Genomic DNA, 22,865 nt, shown 5'->3' with positions numbered 1-22,865 from the left:
AGACTGCATAGAATAGTAAGCTGTAGCACTTTCTAGCCAAATACATGAAAGCACTATTGAGTCTTCGGTTTGAATTTCTTCACCTGCATAAGCAACAAGTTTCGCACAACTGGTCATGTTAAGTTGCTTATCAGCTCTCACCTTGGCAAATGAGTCTTCGGTTTAAATTTCTTCACCTGCATAAGCAACAAGTTTCGCACAACTGGTCATGTTAAGTTGCTTATCAGCTCTCACCTTGGCAAATGTGTCTGCTGACATAACATTACACTTTGATCCAGTGTTTACTTTTAGCTCGGTGGATTTACAATTGATCTGAACTGTACAAAACACTTCATCTTTGCCAACAAATTTACTGGATCATCCTTTTCACCAAATACTGATATACCATCTACATAGAAAGCAGGGTTGCAGTTCTCTAAATGATCAACTTGTTTTTTTAAGTGACCCTTCTTTACAACTGGGTGAAGTTTAATCAGTTTGTAAAACTTTTGAAAGTGGTTCCATTTTTTACACTTGTGGCATTGCTGACCAAATGCTAAGCACCTTTCTCTTTTAGACTAATGACTGGCACCACAATTGCGACAGTTAACAATAAAACTTGATTTGGGTTTTGCTGACTCATCCTTGTACTGCACTGAGCATGTCTTTCTCACAGAACTAGTCTTAGAACTTGCTGGAAAACTACGGGTTTTGCCTACCACACCTGCAGGGGTTACAGCTGCCATGTGCTTAGACCTTCTTCTGCTAGCCACGTGTTGCATGTTCTCTACATTTGCTCTGGAGCCTGCTGAAACTATGCTCTTATCACTTGCAAGCTTACTTGTGGTCCTTTCTGTAACTTCATGGGTTTGACAAATCTCAATAGCTTTACTCAGCATTAAATCACTGTCACAAAGCAAAATCTTTCTCACTGCAGCACTATTAATACCACACACAAGCCTGTCCTTTATCAACTCATCTTGTAACTCACCAAACCTACACATTTTACCTTTGTTTCTCAGGTCAGTAATATAAGCTGCAAACATTTCTCCTTACTTTTTATCTCAAGTAAAATAAATGCCTCTCTAATGTACCTTTGTCTGGGGGTTGCACATTTCCCTGAATTTGCTTTTCAAACACTTGGGGTCTTCCCTTGATTCAGCTTGCACAATAATATGACAGTTTCCCCCTTCTCCTTCATATACTGCTGGTGCATACACAAATTAACCCTCTGGCCTCCGACCTAGCTAAGTTTAGCAAAATGAATGTCCTAGTGCATGCATCTTTGTCAGAATAAGCTGCTTGTATAAAAATATCATACTCTTGCTCAAATATTCTGTAGTTCTCTGCAATATACTGATCAAACAAAAATGGTCCTAGTTTTTGAAATGCTCTGCCATATTAACACATAGCAGTGAAGGCTTTTGCAAGTATGCATGAACACACATATGTACATATGCCAGAAATTTATGCCAGTATTTCTAACTATGCCCAATAGCACAACAAGCCTCTGAATAACTGAAGTTTGTGAAATAAGTCTCTCGGGCACAAGAATACTTTTGGAATCACTGTACTGTACTGTAAGAAATCATCTCTTAACAGTGTAAGAAACATTTCAAAATAACTGCACTGTGCAAATCAACTGGGCAGAAGAAGCTGAGAGTAGAAAACATTTCAAAGTAACTGCACTTTGCGAATAAACAGTACATAGCACACTGAAACTTTCCCAAAATGGCTGTACTTTGCTAAATAACTCTGTACAGTGCTAGGAACATTCTGTAAAGGCGGCACTCTGTGAATAGACACACCCAGCACAAGAAACTTCTCAAAATGGTTGTATTTTGACTGCAGTTTATGAAATAGATGCACTCTGCACACAATAAACTCTTCAAAATAAATGCACAGTAATAAGCACACACTGTAAGCACTTTTACACACTTTGAGATACTCTGAATAACTCTAGTTATACCCTGAATAGCTTCAATCAATGCAAAATAGTAGTTTATGTCAAAACACAGTATCTTGCCTAAAAACATGCAGTTGCCTTGCTTTATTTATGCTTAATGTGCCTTTTTACCCTTATTATATTTGTTTTGCTCGTTTAATGTTTTTTCATGCCCATTATACTTTTCTTGTGCTTGTTTTACTCTAAACATGCTCATTTTACTTTAAACATGCTCGTTTTACAATTCCAAGGTGATTCCAGTCCCCTTATGTGCTTTTCTGATAATCATTTTATCAAATATCTTAATTTTAAACATTTAGTTTAATTAATAATGTTTTTGTGCCACTCACTTGCTTAATAATGCTTTCTGTGCCCTTGTAATGCTCTGCTTTATCTTATTAATAAAATAAATCGTTCATGCAAGTTTTCATTACCTTTGGTTAATTTCTGGCCCCTTTTTGTACTCTTAGTTTACTGTCACTGTTAACTTTGCACCTCATAGCTCTGGACAGCAGTCTCTGGATTCCCGGTTCTGACACCATGTCACTCGTCTGGTCAGGATAAAACAGACGAGTTTCTGTGGGTTCTGTTCAAGCAGCTTTATTATGTACAAACACATCAAGATTGAGATTTGATAATGTTAACTTAGATACACATAAACTAACTAGCTATCACACTCATACATGCTCCCTCTCTGGCTGCACTCTCAAAATGGCACTGAAGCTAGCATGTGCTTGCTATTTATATGCACGTGCTGTCCTTGAAATGCTTCTTAAAGGTACAACACACACACTATTCTACACTGTACAAGTAGTGTTCTGTTTTTTTTTGTTTTTTTATATCTATCTATATATATGTATGTGTGTGTGTGTGTGTGTGTGTGTGTGTGTGTGTGTGTGTGTGTATATATATATATATATATATATATATATATATATATATATATACATATATAAAAAGAGGGAGAGAATGTTTGTGTCGTACACTACATCAAAATGCTCGATTAGCAGAAGATTGAAAAATAAAGGTAACAAGGTGTAAATGTGTTTTTTTTTCTTGTTTCCTCCCCCACAACCCCTGCCAATGATATATAACAACTCTGAGACTGCAATACAGTGAAGAAAGGGTAAAGTCCACTATCCCCACTGTACAGTAATCTCACATGGAAAAAAAAAGAGCTGGTACATATGATTGCTTCTCTTTCAATCATTTCTACTGACTTTTTTCTCTTTCATAGTTGCTGCATTCATCTAACTGTAGTAAATCCATATATATTTACATAAACAAACCCAAATGTTGACTGTCAAAACATTGACCAGAAAAAGTGTTAAAAATTAGCATCAACACACTGCTACACATGTGCTGCGAAAGAACCATGGAGCATGCAGCTGTCCTCAAAAAAAATAAATAAATAAAATAAAAAACAGCATTAATTTTTGCAGGAGGCAAGCTCTCACACTGCCTACTAATTGTGTATATATATATATATATATATATATATATATATATATATATATATATATATATATATATATATGGTTTACTATCAGATGTTCAAAGTGACTGCACTTTTGTTGAACATGGAAGTTCGAAAACGGTAATATCGAACACCAAAATCCAACCTAGGAATGGGTTTTAACATGGGTCGAGATAGGGGAGAGGTTTGTAGTTCAGCAATAACACTGAACACCTATCTCAACCCATGTTAAAACCATTCCTAGGTTGGCTTTTGGTGTTCGATATTACTGTTTTCGAACTTCTGTGTTCGACAAAAGTGCAGTCGACGAAGTTCGCTTCGAACATCTGATAGTAAACCATATATATATATATATATATATGTATATATATATGTATATATATATATATATATATATATATATATATATATATATATATATATATATGTGGGAACACTACTGAATCTCGAACCTTTGAAATCTCGAATTTCAAAAACTCAAGACTTATGTAGCCGAAAGAGCACATTACCGAAAGACTAGAAGCACGAAATTCAAAATCCCGATGTTAAGGGATTTTGAGTTAGCGCTTCTGGTGTTGTGGTTCAGGTAAGTATGTGTGTGTAAGTGTGTTTGTGAGGGGCTTTAGTGTGTGCAAGTGTGTGTTGTGACTGTGGTGTGTGTGTGTGTGTGTGTGTGTGTGTGTGTGTGTGTGTGTGAGGGGCTGTAATGTGTGGGTGTGAGTTTGTCTTGTGTGTATGTTTGTGCGATCTCGGAGTTAGAATATTAAAGTAGGGGGGGTGTGGGGGGCACAGTGTAGGGTGGTTTGTTTGGTTATGGGGGGAGGCTGTGTGTATGTTTGTGTGTGTGCTGTATGTATGTAGTACTTTCGTGATTTTGAATTTCGCGGTTTTAATATTTCGGTAATGTGGGATTTTGGGCTTATAGTCTCGGTATTTAGGTCGTCGGGATTGTGCTATTTCGGGATTCAGTAGTGAATCCATATAGATATATATATATATATATATATATATATATATATATATATATATATATATATACTAACTCCGAGATCACACAATGCTCGAGGAGAGAGAATATTCCATTAGCTGGAAAATGTTGAGCTCATACATCTGTCAGCCACCTACACATGTCAACCAAATGTGGTCGATTAAACAGATGTCAGCCACAGAACATTTTGACTAAATGCCTGAGTCCCATATCTATCTATCTATCTATCTATCTATCTATCTATCTATCTATCTATCTATCTATCTATCTATCTAGCTATCTATCTCACTCACATACTTATATAAATGTCTTCTCACTGAATAAGGAATTTCTTGAAAAATACAGGCCAATTCTTGACATGGGAAAAAATAAGACATTGAAAATTGTTTTGTCAAGCATGCATGATCAAAAATAGAAATGTGCAGCCACGTGCACTATTTTCTTGATAAATCAGTTATACTACATGTTTATAAGTCTTGGACTTTATTGTAATAGAAGTAGCAGTCACTCCCCTCAGTATAGAAGCTACACATTCGTACCCAGGTATGATAGGAGACATATACCAATGCATCAAGTCCCACAGCCAGAGTGATATGCTGAGTGCGAATGGCTACCTGTTCGTATGTGAGAAAGAGAGCAATGGTAAAAAGTACTAGGCATGCAGATGTCAAGTAAATGAGACGCGTAAGGGATGAGCCATTACAAGAGTAGCACTTACACAAAGGCGACCCAGTCCAGGTAAATAATCTGGTTGTTATGGAAGACCTTTAAGTCAGGGCAGAGAAATCCAGGGATTCTCCAATCCGAGTAGCTGAAAAAATTATCAATGAATTACCAGCAAAGGTTTCTGCTCGCATACAGTCTTGCAAATGCTTGGTGTAGGCTGCTAATCACTCTCAGTATAAAATAGAGATTGCTGCCATACCTAAAATTAGTAGTATCAGGGATACAACTATGGTACTATGAAAGCCAAAGAGTTGCAGTTTTGTTTTTAAATGTGCTATGGAAACAGGAGATGGAGGTGACACAGTGCTAATGATTACAGCGGTACAACATCTGGTGGGCTTGTTCTCAGATACAATATAGCTGATTGATGGGGTAAACATAAATAAGCTCCCTGGCTATCATCAGTTGTATACAATACAGGGCTTTATAAAAGTCGCTAGTAGAGTGAAGGCCTTACCATTTGCATATGTACTAATGTCAGCAAAATCATTTAAAGTATATAATGTGGAACCTCTTTCATAAATGTTGTGCTGAGTTTGGTTGTTTTCCAACTGTTCAATTTATATTGTGTGATTTTGAACCTTGCAATGTGGAGTATTCAAATGAATGCCTGCATTGTAGTGGTGAAAGGCTACTGTTTTCTCTTATCCCAAAATATTTGATGAATGATGCAGGTGTAAGGGATAGTAAAGCTGCACGGTGCTTCAGATCAATTCAAATCTTTATGTAAGCAGCTTGTAGCCCTATGTTTTCTATATCCAAATGAGATATGCCATGTATATGAGGGTATGAAAGATGTATTTCCTGCAAAGGCAACTCCATTATTTCAAGGAATTCTATCTCTATGGCAGTGCAAGGAAGATAAAAACAAGAGGAGCAATGTCTTCATGTTTGCGTCCCCTGATTCCTCCAGAATTATGTAATGTGGGTGTTCTCAATCAGTGCAACCATTCATGTACTCAAATGCTGTCGAGAGATGGCATCACTGATTTTAGTGTCTACTGGGCCATAGACTTGATGATTTTAGGAATGTACTATATGCCATTGTCAAAGAACAGAATAGGGCTGATGATGTTTCCAGAAAAAGGAGGAACATTACTTTCTGTGCTTGCTCGTATGGATAAGTATGCGCCAACAGATTTTGTGAAAGCATTAGCTGAATCTGTGGATCCTAACTTGTTCTTCGTACAATGGTACTACTCTGCATATGTGTTCATCACATAAGAAGATAGCATTATTTCAGTAAGTGTTTTAATTTTCTGCTGCATAGATGTAAGTTTTATTTCTCAAGGGGGTCTTCATGTTGAGTACTTTACAATTATCTTAACAAATGTATTATGCACTATTCATATATCATCACAGATGTGTTACTGACGCACAAAGAGTGCTATTGAGTACAGAATTTTCGACAAAATATGCTCTACTTCAGTATCTTTTGTTGCTTGTATATAGTGAGTACTTGTGATCAGATTTTAATTGCTATATTTTAATAGTATTTGAGTAACTACGTCTAGCCATTATTTGGATGATGGTGTGATTTGATGATGTTACTGTGATTCATGTTGCTATGACTATATATGGGTTAGCATCTGTTTCTCTTGCATACTTTGTTTATGCCAGTATATTTGAGAAGTTGTACACATTTTTGATGCAATGGATGTCAATGAACTGCATTCGAGAAAGGTGGAGTCGATACATTGCTTATTCAGTGATAAAACATAAACCCAGACATACATACAGACATACATGCATACATATACACTCTGTAACTATTTTAGCAAAATTTCTGATACCTGTTATTTCTACTTGGGTATAACTACACCAGAGAACTATCTGATATGTATCATATGCCGTATTAATCCAAGTGATATCACTTTTTCTGTTTTTTATTTCCAACAAAATATTGAATTGTTTTAAGCTTCCACACAGTTTCTCCATGCAACCTGGGTATGTTGTGTATGGACACCAGAGTCATGTCTTCATTTTCCTATCTACCATTATAGAATTTAATTTTACTAATCACTGACTGCTAGTCTGTCAGTTCACGACTACTGCAGGGGTCTGCAATCTTCACTATCAAAAGAGACATTATGACCCCCTCCCACCAAATAAAATTCATCGGGAGCCACAAAACTTATTTGACCACTAAAATGAAGATAACACAGCGTATAAAGTTTTATATATAATTATTATATTAAATATAAAAGAACCAAGTTTATATAAGCACTATTAAAAATCCTTCCCTATTTTTGTTCCTTTGTTGTTATTGCTCGCCCTCAGTGTGTGTGTGCGTGTGTGTGTGTGTGTGTGTGTGTGTGTGTGTGTGTGTGATATCTCCTAACCTCTTAGAACAAGAAATCTGGACAAAGTCATAAATAATGGGCACAAAGGCCCAAAAATAGGGACACTTTTTAAATATTGCTCTTACAAATTTATAAAGATAATAGAATAACAGATTTTGCATTAGGATGAATTTTCTGAAGGGTGTGAAGTCTGAAACTCAAATGTCTATTTTTTTCTGACTTCAGCCCTCAATGATTTGCCAGAAAACCACAATTTTATGAGAAACAGATCAAAAATATGAGGCAAAATTCAGGACATTCTGTGAAAATCTGCACATGAGAGATAACTGTGCATGTGTGCGTGTGTGCATGTGTGTGGAAAATGCATAATAACAGAAACCATGTTATTCTAGCAAGTTTCTAAGTTTATAACAGCAATATTTAAAGTCCGTCCCTATTTTTGTTCCTTTGTTCCCCTTTATTTGTGACTCTGTCCATATTTCTTGTGGTAAGACTTTGAGAGGTATGGAAACCTTTCAGGAGATGCTGCTTCTGCCAGGGGAATCACTCAATCACTCTGTGTGTGTGGTATGCATGGCAAAAGAAATTGTGTCATTCTAGCAAGTTTATTAAGTTTATAAGAGCAATAAAAGTCCTTTGCTCGATCACTGTGTGTGTGTGTGTGTGTGTGTGTGTGTGTGTGTGTGTGTGTGTGTGTGTGTGTGTGTGTGTGTGTGTGTGTGTGTGTTTGTGTGTAGGTGGTAGAGTGGACATTATTTTTCAAAGCTGCAATGAGCCAATACAGAGGGGTGAAAGAGCCACATGCGGCTCCAGAGCCGCAAGTTGCAGACCCCTGGACTACTGTAATAATAAGTTTGATGTCTTATACTGATCTTTTCTTTCTGAAAATCTTCTTTATGTGTATTTCCCACCAATGTAACCTAAAATATATTTTCTTTCTTATATTTAGATAGTTATCTCCTGTTTCAGACTGGTATTACATTATCTTTGTGCATCATACTTAATTTACTGTCAATATTACACATAACAAAGTTTACCAAATTCTCAAAGGAAAAACAATCTTTAACTGTTTTATGTCTTGCATGTAATCTGAGTGTCATATTTCTCAAACAGTAGTATAAGAAAATATATTTTCCCTCTTTCTTTCAACTATAACTTCCTTTTATCCAGTTACCTGAATGTTGTTTAATTCCTCTCACCTTTTTTTTGTCTTGACACTTTCTTCTTTTTCCATTTCTTTCATTTCATTTCTTTATTCCCTCATATCCATCTGAAAAACAACAGCCATGATCTCTTTTGGTTTTTCTAACTCTTTAAACTTTCATTTGTGTCATTAAATCTTTGATCATATTCTTCTTTTGTTTTTCCTTTGGGGGTGTGGAACACTATGATCTGTAATTCAGAATTACTCCCTTGACTCGATGGAGAGGAAATGGTCACCTGTTAAGGAAGTGGTCACCTGTTGAAGAAGTGGTCACCTGTTGAGGAAGTGGTCACCTGTTGCATCATTTATGCTGCTCTCATTGCTGTTTTTCTCCTGTTATGTCCCCCTCCCCACACATACACTGGGTGACATGAACAAGGTGGGAATGCAATGGCATCATAAGAGTAATGCCCCACCTTTTTGATAACTAATCCCTCCTATGCCTGCCCACCTTCATCAGCACCTGAACACTAGTCAAGTTCCCAGTATCACCAGTGGGACTCATGAATTTGTTGTGTCCCTAGCATTTCCCCACACCCTTTCTCAAGAAGAGGTAAGCAGACAAAACTTTGCCATTTATCTTCTTTCTAGACAGTTTCAGCTTGTGCCTGAGATGCTAACTAAACTCAGGCCATCTCGAACACACCCAGGAATTTCTCCCTCTGTGTGTCACTGGAGAAGGTACTAGGTTTTTATCAAACATACCTGATATTGGTGACATCGTTCCCAATGACCAGTTGGCATTGGGAAACATGTTCTGCTATAGTTAAATGTTCTCATTTCGATATGGTGAATATCATAATAATTAAGTACCTGGTAACTCTTGTCAGTCTGTTTGTCATTCCCACCTTGATCTCCTCATACCTTCACTTAACATCAGTAATATCCTATACACTGAGTTTCTGACACCAAGATACACCGCTTATGGATTATACAAAAATCAGTAGCTTGGTTACACTCTGGTACACATTTTTAGCAGCATATTAGTGCTGTGCTCCAGAGACTGAACTGACTCCTTATCTAGTTTCACATTATATTGATAATCTTTGATAAGTGATTGATAATCGATAATCATTTTTTTTCTGTCCTTACATAATTTGGTTTCCTATTACCAGATTATTGTGATCTGCCACCTGGGGCTGCTAGTGGTTGTTAAGCGGTTATGTGAAACCTCTGATAACCAATTATTTGCTTATCAGGCCTTTGAGTCTGGATCTTCCTATCCTGGTAATTTACAGAGCGTTTCTCCATGGTTTGGTTTACGAACTCCCCAAGGACTGTTCACTTTCTCAATTCCTTTAATAACTATCTAGCAGATTAGTTCTTTTGTTCAGCATAAAATGCTTATATTAATGCTTTCTACGTATATATTTATCTGTTTCATGTTTTCATACTATTTTATTATTTTTTAAGAATGTACGGTACCCATGTACTTCAATTTTAAAATAAATTCATGTGGTTTATTTTACCCAGAACTTTACAGATATCCTGGCAGTCCTCTTTAAAATGAAACTAACCATGTTTCTCTTCTAAAGGTCTGGAATATGCCTTACATACTAGACCAGAACCAGACCAGCACCAGGCACATTGATCCTGAGCAGCTTCTTGCGGCTGTAGTCCTGATTGCCCTAACTTTTAAAGACTTGGATCAGGCTGAGATCTTGTATCACAACACCTCTGCACTTATGGGCAAGTCTCAGGACCCTTATCATTGTGCTGTCCTATGTTAACTACTGCTCGTCTGGCCACATTAGTATTTTTTAGTCCTGCATTGCCAACATATTGCTGTTGAAACACTTTGTAGGAATCTTTGAGAATAATCCTCAGCTATGAATTTGCCAGATTGCTAATGTTACAGGCTTGCCTCTTGTTTACCATACCAAGGGCTAACACTACAAATGGTGAAAAAAATATTCCTAAATAACAACTTCTTTGTAGAAACACAGACATCTCTTTAATTGTTTATATTAAAAAACATTGAATTTGTTACATCTATGACATTTACAAAAGAACAGGTTTATGCAAAACAGTGAATAAACTCAAGGTTGGAGACACTTCATGTCTGCTTCTGGACAGCTTGGTTTGACTAGTTCATATTATTACTGCTCCACCGTGTCATTACGGGGGGGACTCTCCTAGTTAAATCCTTCTCTATTCACCTTCTGTCAACCAAAAGAAGATAACACAAACTACATATGGTTATTAAGCCCTGGAAAGAATAAAGCCCCATGTTTAATGATCCATCCACTTTCCTTCTTATTCAATATTACATGCCATCCCAATTTGTTTTTCCTGTCCCCCCAAACTTTATCAATAACCTTAAAGTGGAACTTGGCATAAGTTTATGTATGTATAGCTCTGACAAATGGAGCTGCTGCTTTAATATTGATTTTCAATTATTTAATGAAGATTGATTGATTATGGTATAAATATTGGTGATATGTGCTTGTGTATTTATCACTTAAGAAGGCAAGGTTGCAGAAACCACTCTGATTTTTATGGTGTTGCCACATGGAGGATTTATGCGTGTCAAACCACTTTGGATTCCCGTTCCTGGTTGTAGAAGTACTGGATATGTGTCGGTGGAACATTTGAGTGTCCAGAGCCAGATACAGCTAGGAAGGGTAAGGAGAGAATAATTTTAGCAGCTGTTATCAGTTTTGTGGAGAATAGTAAATCTATTTTGAAGAGGATAACAGGACCAAAGGGTTGTTTGTTTACAGATGCATATTATGCAGCCTTGATATCAACGCTTTGGTGTTTATTGCTGTAGAATCTCTATTTTGTTTTCGTATGGAGATTCAATCATTGTATTGACCTGGAGTGGCTGTATAGAACTTTCTACATTGAGCTTGTGCCAGAAAACTTAATTATTTTTTCGACTTTGATCCAGTTCATCATGTGTTGGTGGTTTTTGGGAACAAGTTGATACAGGACATTGAAATTTGTAAGTACTGGTTAGTACGGGACATTGGGCTGGATTCACGATGGCTTGCATGGAGTCTACGAGTAGAGTAAGACTCCATGCAGCCATCATGTCCGATGAGTGATCCACGAACAGCCTGTAGGGGCATGTAAGAGAGCTCCTAACACATCTCCTACATGGAGAGGGCTGTGATATGCAAATTACCTCACTTGCAGCAGAAAGGCATGCAAATGAGGTAAATTTGCGATCCAGGAAGCAGAAACCTGTCCGAGTAGGAGACGTGTTAGCTGCAGAAATGTACTCAGTTGACAACTGAGTACCATTCTGCAAATAGCACAATGGGGCCTTGTCAGCTCCAAATAAAGGTTGTATATGGTTGAGGAAGCATGCCAATGGCCAAATATATGGCCATTGGAAAGTTTCCTTGATGCAAAATTAAAATAAAAACAATTTTTTTTTCGCCGATTTCCCATGTTTAAGCATAGCACAGCATTGCACAAATGGGGTGCTCTAAAAAAATCATAAAATAAGGCAATAAGAGCCACAAACAGGGAATTTATGACAATTGTCAAATTACAATGTAAGGGAATAGCAGGCTGAAGACAACATGGCCACCGAGTAGGGGTTGCTAAGGGGAGAAGCCCAGTCTAAGACATGTAACCAAGCATTAGTAGGCAATCCTATGTAAATGAGTGTTAGGATAGTTAATCGCACTTTTACATAACAAATGAGCACTGTCAGTGGAGTGTAGGAGTAGGATATGGGGAGGAACAGAGTAGGAGATAGGTGACATCACCAGGGGGGTATGTATGAAAGTAGTGAAGCTCATTGGAGGACAGTGGCATGCGTTAGGTGTCAGTTAGACATCATGGAAAGAGGTGTGTCAACAGGTAGGCCAGGGAAATCCAAGAAATGGAAGGTGTATACTGTGGATAACACCAAAGTTTCTTGCTGAGCGGGCATGCGCGCGTGTGCGCGCGTGTAAACCCGAGTAAGACAAAGTGCGTGCGTGGAAGCATGAGTGTGTGCGTTTAAGCCGGAGTAAGCATGTATAAGACTGTGTAAAGACCTGTAAGCCTGTTTGCGCTGATGTGCATGCGTTTTAACCCAAAGAAGCAAGTTTTAGTCTGTCTAAGCATGTGTGTGCGTGTCAGAGCTGCTGTGAGCGTGTTTGCGCTTGTATGCGCGTCTCTCCCCCTGAGGAAACAGAAGGAAAAAGGAAGCACAACACATGCAGGAAGCTACCAGGTAATACAAGTAGAGCTAGCAGGTGAAAACAACCGAAATCAGGCAATTACACAGGCAGAACTCTAGCCCAGCCCAGCACTTAAAACTCTGTAAACAGCAGTGCAGTTTGTTTCTCTCAAGAGACACTGCAACACTGGAGTAAGCTACTAGAAGTGAAAACTGAAAAAGCTTCACTCAGACAAAAAATGCTAGGGGCTGCCATTGCTGTTATAAGGCGACATATGCAACATGCTGAGAGTTGTGACAATGCAAATGCTGCCGGACAGCCCACAGTGAGGAGACGGAGAAGAGTGTACAGGCCCAGGGTCACCTACCAAGGGTTACATGAGCTGGAGATAGTGGAGCACTATAGAGTGGAGAGAGACCTCCTGCAGCAAATTGTTGAGCTGTGCAGGCCACACCTCACACACAGAATCAACAGAGGGGAACCCATCCCAGTGGAAACCAAGGTATGTGTTGGCCTAAGAATACTAGCAACAGGTACCTTCCAGAGACCAACTGATGATATGATGGGGATATCACAGGCATCAGCATCCAGGGTACTGCACCAGTTCCTGGATGCCATGTCAGCACATGTCCGTGATCATGTATATTTCCCAAATTCCCGTGAGGTATTGGCCAGCAATATGCGTCTCTTCCAGCAAATAGCAGAATACCCTGAGGTAGTGGATGCAATAGTCTGCACTCATATACGCATCAAAGCACCAGCCGGTGAGTGGGGTAGGGCCTACATTAACTGCAAGGGCTTCCCCTCCATCAACTGCCAGGTCGTGTGTGATGCCCAGGGCATAATAATGAATGTGTGTGCTGGCTGCCCTGGAAGCTACCATGATTCCCATATCTGGCATCTGACGCAGCTGTACCAGACATTTGCCAATGGGGACATCCCACATGGTCACTTAGTGGGGGATGCTGGCTACGCACTGGAGCCGTGGCTGATGACACCCATCAGAAATGCACACACACCTGAACAAGAACGCCATAATGAGGCACATGCACAAACACGAAATGTAATCGAGCATGTGTTTGGGTTGCTCAAGTCACGGTTCCAGTGCCTAGACACATCTGGTGGAGCCTTGCAATACTCACCAACTATATGTATCCAAATTGTCATGGTATGTGCTATGCTACATAATATGATCCTGCGAAAACAGCAGCAGCAGGACCAGCATAGGCCTGGGCCAAACAGCCCCCCACCATTGCCAAGGCCATCACAGGCAGAGCGTGACTCAGAAGAGGAACAACCTGAACCTGCCCCAGTAGGCAGAAGGAGGCGTGCCCAGTATGCCTTGGCCTTGGCAAAGAGGCAACACATAGCACATACACTGGCTCAGTAGGAACCCTGGAAATGATACCTCTCTCTGACTCAAACATATAGTAAAAGGGATGCCTAAGTTGACACAACCTGCTTCCAAACATGTACAGGGAGTGTAGTATGTGCATTCAACATAGGCAGCCCTGCAGCACCACCTGAGGCATGATTGCCATGTGTTAAGCAATGTAACACCATGTAGTATATGCAAACTTGATGACCCTGAGTAATATCCTACCCTCACCAAGCATGATGCCACAATATGAAGACAAGATGATCAATTACAACAATTGGCTTAAGTATTGTTGTTAGTCAAAGGGGATCCAATGCCTGTCAGCCTGGGATGACATGCTCAACAAGACACGATGCTCTGCTAGGGATGGCTTGCACCTATCACCCCTGGCCTTTTAGATACTGGCAGAGGCTGTTGTCACCCCCATAGTGCTTTGAATAGGTAAGGCTCAAAACACAAACCCACCTCCATAGGTATCCCAAGGGATAAGAAACTAGAAGTAATGCTACCCAATGCCAGAAGTCTAAACTGCAAGATGCACGCAGTCCAAACTCTCCTCAGCATGGAGAATGTTGATATCTGTGCAGTAACAGAAACCTGGTTCAAGGTTCCCAAGAGCACCCTAGCACTACCAGGTTACACCTCATACCATGCTTTACAGCCCCAAAACATGGAACTTACTATGAAAGGAGGGTGAGTATCAATAATTGTCAAGGATACCCACACCCCCAGGTTGGTGCCACAGCATGTAGCAGTACAGACTATCCACATGCAAGTAACAGTGGCTAAAACTGCCTCCCAGTTCGTAGCCTGCTACAGACCACCCTCCTAAACTCAGGAACCCCACTTGGCCTACTTGAGAACACTTGAAAATATGAAAGTCTCTCCAAACAACATTATATTGGGTGACTGCAACTACCCAAACATAGACTGGGAGCATTACTCTAGCTCCAACAACCTAGGCCAAAGGTTCCTATAATTCATAAACCAAAATGCTATGGAATAACTTGTTACCACTCCCACAAGACGGGTAAACATACTGGACCTGATAATCACCAACATGGGGACTCTATGCCCAAGACCAGAAGTGTATCCCTCACTGGTAAGATCAGACCATAGAGTAATCTCACTGGATATTCACATCCTGACCCCAGTCCCTGGCCAGAAAACCACAGTGAAAAACATGTGTAAAGCAAATTTTGCACTCCTCCAAACTGAGGTGGAATCCATTAAAGCCCTTGTGCTTGTGGAAAATATGGCCCAGACCTCAGAACCCTTTATAAATGCCTTCTATGAACACCTTCAGGAATGCATGGATTATGCAATCCCAAATAAAACCAAGACCCAATCCTCCAAAGGCAGGCATCCTGTCTGGTGGACCCCAGCCATTAACAAACCATGCAAGAGGAGGAGGAAGCTACTACATGATAGAGCAAAACCCAAAAAGGGAAGGCATCTCTGATCAGTATTATGACAAAAAACTATGGCCATACATAAAATCCTCTAAGGCCAGCTACGAGATAAAAATTGTACAGGACACTAAGGATAATCACAAGGCTTTCTTTACTGATGGTAGGAACCTGGGTGGGAATTCCCAGATATGCTCAGAATTAGTCCAAAATGACAAACAATACACCAAACCCACAGACATTGCCAACATCTGACCTGACAGGTTCAGTGCAAACACCCCCCCCCACCACCAAAAGGCCAAATATCTATCCCAGCAGAGTGCTGGCCCCCTGACATCACAGATGCTTGGGTAACAGCCAGCATCTCCAAAGCAAAACACACAGCATCAATGGGACCAGATGGTGTCCTGGGCTGCGTCCAACATGAACTCCAAGAAGAATTGAACACCAAATAAAACTACTGCTCAATCTCAGCCTTACCACAGGATATGTACCCAAAGAGCAATGTACAGCAACAGTGGTCCCTCTCCACAAAGGTGGTGCCTGAATGGATACTGCAAACTATCACCTCAGAATCCTCCTGACTAGCTTGGTCTGCAAAGCTATGGAAAGGATCATCATTGACCTCAGAAATAAAGATATTCGGGACCTACAGACACTGGACCCTACCCAGTGTGGCTTTCTTAAGGGCAGATCCTGCCCCTTAAACCTGGTTGAATCATTTGAAACAGTCACCAAGGCCATTGATGAGGGGAAGGTGGTCCACACAGCCTACCTGGACCTTACAAAAGCCTTCCATACAATACCCCACTTGGTCATTATAGATAAGCTCACCAGCTTAAATATAAACCCCTACGTCACTAAATGGGTTGCAAACCAGCTCAAGGACAGAACCGACATGTTCAGAAATGCTGGAGCCATGTCAGATTCCAAACCAGCTACAACTGGCATCCCACAAGGCTCGGTCCTGGGACCTCCCTTGTTTGGTATATATTTCTCGGAGGTACAGACCAACATGAAAGGACTGTGTCTGAACAAGTTTGCAGATGACTACAAACTGGGCCCCATATCTGACCCTCCAGTTGACACAAGCATCCTACAAAAGGGCCTCATAGAAACAGACAACTGGTGCCAGAGCCATGTCATCAAGCTAAACGCAAAAAAGTGTATAGTCATCCCCTTTGGCAAAAAGTAAGTGCCCACCAATTACCACATAGGTGGTAACCCATTAAGCACAGAAGAAGTAATAAGGGACCTGGGGACACAAGTTGAAAGAAATCTCGCATTTGACAACCACGTGGCCATAGTGGTCAGAAAAACATTTCATATACCCACCTAATCATGAATGTATTCACATCTAGATCAGGGGAGGTCAACATGCCTCTTCAGTCATCCTTCATCAGGCTCACAATTGAGTACAATGCCCCTTGTGGGATGTACCTTAGCAGACACCTCCAGCAACTGGAAAGACCCCAAAAGTACCTCACCAGGAGGATCAAAGAGCTCTAACAGATGCCATGTGCTGCCTGATTAAACAAATGCAGCTCCACACAGTGGCATACTGCCTGCCCAGAGGCGATCTGTGCCTGATGTATAAAGCCACGTCCAACCTGGAATCAATGCAGATGCTGCACCTTGTAAAATCTGAATCCCATTGAGCTATGCACATGAGAGACCTGAACCTCAGCACTGAAATAAATAGGACATGCTGGAGTGATAGATCCATAACCCAGAAGCTCCCTCCACTCTTGAGTAAATTCCCAGTCCAGGTTAGCCAGAGAGTCCCTCATTGACTATCTTCAAGAGGAATCTTGATGAGTGGATGGGAGATTGTATGTTTACCCTGGGTATCACTTTTATGTCACAGTTAGACAGAGGCACAGTATACTAACCTTGAAAAATGTCATGGCAAACTCCAGTTAAAATGTGTGTTGAAGGACAAACACACTCTGACTAGGATTAGAAATGCCCTAGGGCACATAGCCTAGTGTTTGTCAATGTCCACCCAAGTTGTGGAATACACTAGTAATGTTGGACAAGCCTGGTTTAAGTAGGCCATAGCTGAACAAAATGCAACATGGTCATATTTGCCCAACTGGCCCTTAACCAGTCTGGTGTACTCAGTATGAATATTTAAAACAGTGATGGGACTCAAACCCATGATACTGTGCACCAGAGTGAAAGGACTGAACCACTACACTATGACAATATTACAGTGTTTGGTCAGTATGAAAGAATGTTGACAAGTGTATGCAAACTATCCCATGGAAACCCTGCAGGCACAGCATAATCCCTGTTGGGTTCAGACACAAAGCAGTTGGGCAGTAAGAACACAACATGACTTCCAACACACACACTATAAATGTCAAATATTGTTCAAGTTCACACACAACCACAAATGTAGTGGACCTCAGATCTCAACATATGGAAAGGTCACACTGGGCATGCTCACACACTGATAAATGAGACATATGTCATGCAACAAACCATGGAAAGCCTGAACTGGGCATGCTCACACACTTAGGCCATGTCTCAGTATAGCAGTCAGCCACACATATCTGGCATTTGTATGTTTTAAGCCAGGAACCTCCCACAATACAGAAATCTGCCCAGTGCACACAGTTAAATGACAACAGAGACACAAGTAATATACTGGAACCCTGTCATGATCAAACATCTTTCACAGATACACAAGTTGTTCATAGAAACAGGGAAAGCTATGACAATAAAGACCTGCAAACTGTTTATCAGCAACAAATATTGTGCACCCCAAACATAAACATATGGGTGCAGAGGTCGATACTAGGCTGTTTGCCCTAGGGAATACATAAGCCTAGCCAGAGTGTATTTGGTGCCTGCCTCCCCAGTACAGTAGCCTACTGTGCCTCTGTAAAGTATGTCACAGAAGGCACCGTTTAAGGCTAGTTTGCTGTGCCTCCGTCAAGCAGGGACACAGTGGAGATCCCAGGGGTTGAATTTGCAATGTCACATCCATGTGGCTGGAGTTTGCTGGAAGAGGGTTGGCGAGGGGCTATGTCTAACATTAACTGGGATTCAATTTTAGACTGAGGGGAGACTTATCTTTAGTGTCTGGGCAATTTCACTGTCAAAATTTGCAAGTGATGATTTTGAGGGATTGAAGTGTCTTGCCAATACTGTTCAGAGATGTCCTCCCTCTGTGGGATATTGCTCTGTTATGTATTAGCTCCCTCCTTCTGTTGTACAGCTTATATATGGCTGGTGTCAACCAGACAGGTCTCCTGTTGTGGAGGAGTCTTGGTTTTATTTGGGATAGCATGATCAATGCAAACCTGCAGATGCTCATAGAATGCATTTGTAAAGGATCCTGCAGATTGGGCTGTATAATCCCCCAGCACAGGGCCTTTGAATTATTCCACCCCAGTCTTCACAAGTGCAAAGTCTGCTTTTGAGAAATACATTGTTTGCAGTGATTTCCTTGCCTGGGGGTGGGGATGGGATATGGACGTCCAGGGAAAGTTGGTTATGGTCAGATCTTAACAATGGTGGTCTATCTCTGGTGTGGAACATAGAGTCCCCATGTTGTTGATGATCAGGTCCAATATGTATTCCCCCTTGTGGCTGTGGTGACTGTTTCTGCCATAGCACATGGATTCACAAATTGTAGTGGCTGTAGGGTGATGTTGTTGAGGCCTGAGTAGTTCCCCCAGTCAATATTCCTGTACCTGAAGTTAACCACTGTAATGGCATATGTGAACACCTTCATATCCTACACTGTTCCCAGGGAAGCCAAGTGTGGTTCCTGGATATGGGGGGGGGGGGTCTGAACTACACACCAAACCAAAAGGCAGTTTTGCACAATGGTAGTTGTATATGTATGGCCTGTCATGCTTAGTGCAGTGGTAACAACCCAGAGGTGTGTGTATCTGTGATGTATATGGATACACCCTCTAGTTGTGTTGTGTGTTACAAGTCCTGTGGTCACGAAGCATGGTATAAAACATAACCTGGCAGTGCTGATGTGCATATGTGACCCTGAACTAGGCGTCTGTTAATGCATATATATATTTTTATCCCCCATACTGAGGGATAAGAATAGATGTACATACTTCTTTGTAAAAACTGATGTCAGCACCCTATAAATACAGCAGGAGAAGGGAAACCACCCAGTAATGCGAAGAGTGCACTGCGCTAATGCGTCTCTCTCAAGTGTCATAACATAGTTAAGTAGGGGTTTGAATCCTACAAATGCCATGTGTGTGTTTGTCACACAGTTTGTCAATGTGTGGTGGGTTTTGCTTTTATTATTGTATGACATATAATTATAACAGTAATTTCAATGCACACATCAGGTATGTGTGTGCCACATACAGATATGTACCTGTGACCTTCAATAGTTCCTATGTGTGAAGCCTGCCTCATATGAATACAGTCGTTACCTTTGCCAGCATGTGCTGCAGATTCCCAGACCGTACGCCATACATGTATGTTGTTGACAATGCAGGCTACTGCAGTAATCTGTGTCCTAGGCCAACTGGGTGACACACAGTCATGAAAGCTGTGATATATTAATGTGGGTGAGGGTTCATGTCTGGAGTGTATGTCACACATGCTATAACACAGCAAAGTCTGTGAGTAATGGACATCCAGTGTAGGTGTATGGCAACTGTTGCTGATATGCATAAAGACACCTTCTTGCTTAGGCGATACACCAAGGGACTGCACAATACCTTTGGAAATGTGAATATCACAGGATAGACAAGAAAAAACTTGTCATATGTACACACAATTACCCGTTCTACATGATGGGTGCTGTCACCTACATGGTACTGTTGGAATACTATGTTAAGCACATGCTGATGACAAAGTTACAGTTGCGTTACAGTAATAGAGCATGGCTTTGACAACAGGTATCTGTCTGTATGATACCCTTGTGGTGGTCATGTGTGTCATGTACAGAATGCATTGTAGGCCACTGTATGCATTTCCAGTCGTGGATGAACATATCCCTAGTGTGTTGGCATGTACGTGAGACTGCTATATGCCAAACAGTATTCTTCCCAGGGATGTGTGGGGCTCAGTAAGAATGGCTACTGGTATAGTGTAGTACTGCAGGGATATCACTGACACTGGGTTTCCTACATCTGTGTATCAGTTGAGGATACATCATGTAATAGGTTCATAGGTTCATACTAGGCTATCTGACCTAGGGCAGTTATAAGCCTAGCCAGACTGTGTTTGGCTTTCGCCACCCATTTTAAATGAATTTTGCTATGCCCTTTTTCCAGGTTAGTATACTCTGCCTCTGTGTAACAGTGACACAGAAGTGATACTCGGGGTAAACCTACAATCTCCCATCCACTCAGCAACATTCCTCTTGCAGAGAGTCATTAAGGGACTCTGCCTAACCTGGACTGTGATTTTATTCCAGAGTGAAGGGAGCCTCTGGGTTATGAATCTGTCCCTCCAGCATGTCCTATTTATTTAAGTGCTGAGGTCCAAGTGTCACGGGCACATAGCTCCATGGAATTTGGATTTTCTGAGGTGCAGCATGTCCATTAATTCCAGGTTGGACATGGTTTTATATGTCAGGCATCTGTTCGAGCCCTTTGATCCCCTTGGTGAGGTACTTTTGGGGACTTTCCAGTTGCTGCAGGTCAGGTGTCTGATAAGGTACACCACAAAAGGGGCATTGTACTCATTTATGGGCCTGATGAGGGATGACTAAAGAGGCACGATGACCTCCTCTGATCTAGCTGTGAATCCCTTCATGATTAGGTGGCTTATAGAAACTGTCTGTCTAACTAATACAACCATGTGGTTGTCAAATGAGAGTTTGCTATCAACTCGGGTCCCCAGGTCCCTAATCACGTCTACAGTATTTAATGGCTTACCACCTATGTGTTAATTTGTGGGCACTTTGTTTTTGCCAAAGGGGATGACTATACACGTTTTGGCATTTAGCTTGAGGCCATGGCTCTAGCACCAGTTGTCTGTTTCTATGAGGCCCTTTTGTAGGATGCTTCTGTTGGCTGGTGAGTTGATTATGGCACCCAGTTTGCAGTCATCTGCGAACCTGCTCAGTCACAGTCCTTCTGTGTTGGCCTGTACCTCCGACAAATATATACCAAACAAGAGAGGTCCCAGGACTGACCTCTGTGGGACGCCACTTGTAACCGGTTTGGAGTGTGACATGGCTCCAGCAATTCTGACCATATGTGTTCTGTCCGTGAGCCAGTTTGCAACCCATCTAGTGACATAGGGGTTTATAGTTATGCTGGTGAGCGTCTCGATAATGCCCGAGTGGGGTATTGTATCGAAGGCTTTTGAGAGGTCCAGTTAGGCTGTGTTGACCACCTTCCCCTCATCACTGGCCTTGGTGACTGTTTCAAAGACATCGACCAGGTTTAAGAGGCAGGATGTGCCCTCAACAAAGCCAAACTGGGTAGGATCCAGTGTCTGTAGGTCCCCAATATCTTTATTTATGAGGTCCATGATGATCCTTTCCAAAACTTTGCAGACCAAGCTAGTCAGGCATATGTGGCAATAGTTTCCAGGATCCGTTGAGGCACCACCTTTGTGGAGAGGGACCACTGTTGCTGTACGCCACTCCTTAGGTACATATCCTGTAGTAAGGCTGGGATTGAACAGTAGTTTTATGTTTGTGTTTAGTTCTTCTTGGAGTTCATGTAGGATGCAGCCTGGGACACTGCCTGCTCCCATTGATGCTGTGTTTTTGCTTTGGGGAGGGTGACTGAGCATCTGAGATGTCAGGGGGGCATCACTCTGCTGGGATATATATTTGCCCTTATGGTGGGGAGGGGGGTGAGAAGTTTGTGCTGAACCTGTCAGCAATGATGTTGGCAATGTATGTGGGTTAGGTGTATTCTTTGTCATTTAGGACTAATTCTGAGCATATCTGGAAATTCCCACCCAGATTCCTAACATAACTAAAAAAAGCCTTGTGATTATCCTTAGTGTCTTGTGCAATTTTCCTCTTGAAGCTGGCCTTAGACGATTTTATGAGTGCCCGTATTCTTTTCCAAATACTGATCAGAGATGCCTTCCCTTTGTGGGATATTGCTCAATCATGTAGTAGCTTCCTCCTTCTATTGTTTTCTCTTATGTGGCTGGGGTCCACCAGAAAGGATGCCTGTCTTTGGAGGATTGGGTCTTGGTTATATATGGAATTGCATGATCTGTGCATTCATGAAGGTGCTTATAGAATGCGTTTATAAAAGATTCAGCAGTCTGGGCCGTATTTTCCACAGGCCCGGGGGCTTTGAAGGATTCCACCTCTGTCTCAGTTTTGAGGTGTGTGGAATTTGCTTTAGACAACTTTTTCACTGTGGTTTT

Source organism: Protopterus annectens, chromosome 2.part0 (genome assembly GCF_019279795.1).
Source record: "Protopterus annectens isolate FY-2018-M chromosome 2.part0, PAN1.0, whole genome shotgun sequence".
NCBI lineage: Eukaryota > Metazoa > Chordata > Ceratodontiformes > Protopteridae > Protopterus > Protopterus annectens.
Note: the sequence above shows the minus strand (reverse complement) of the source record.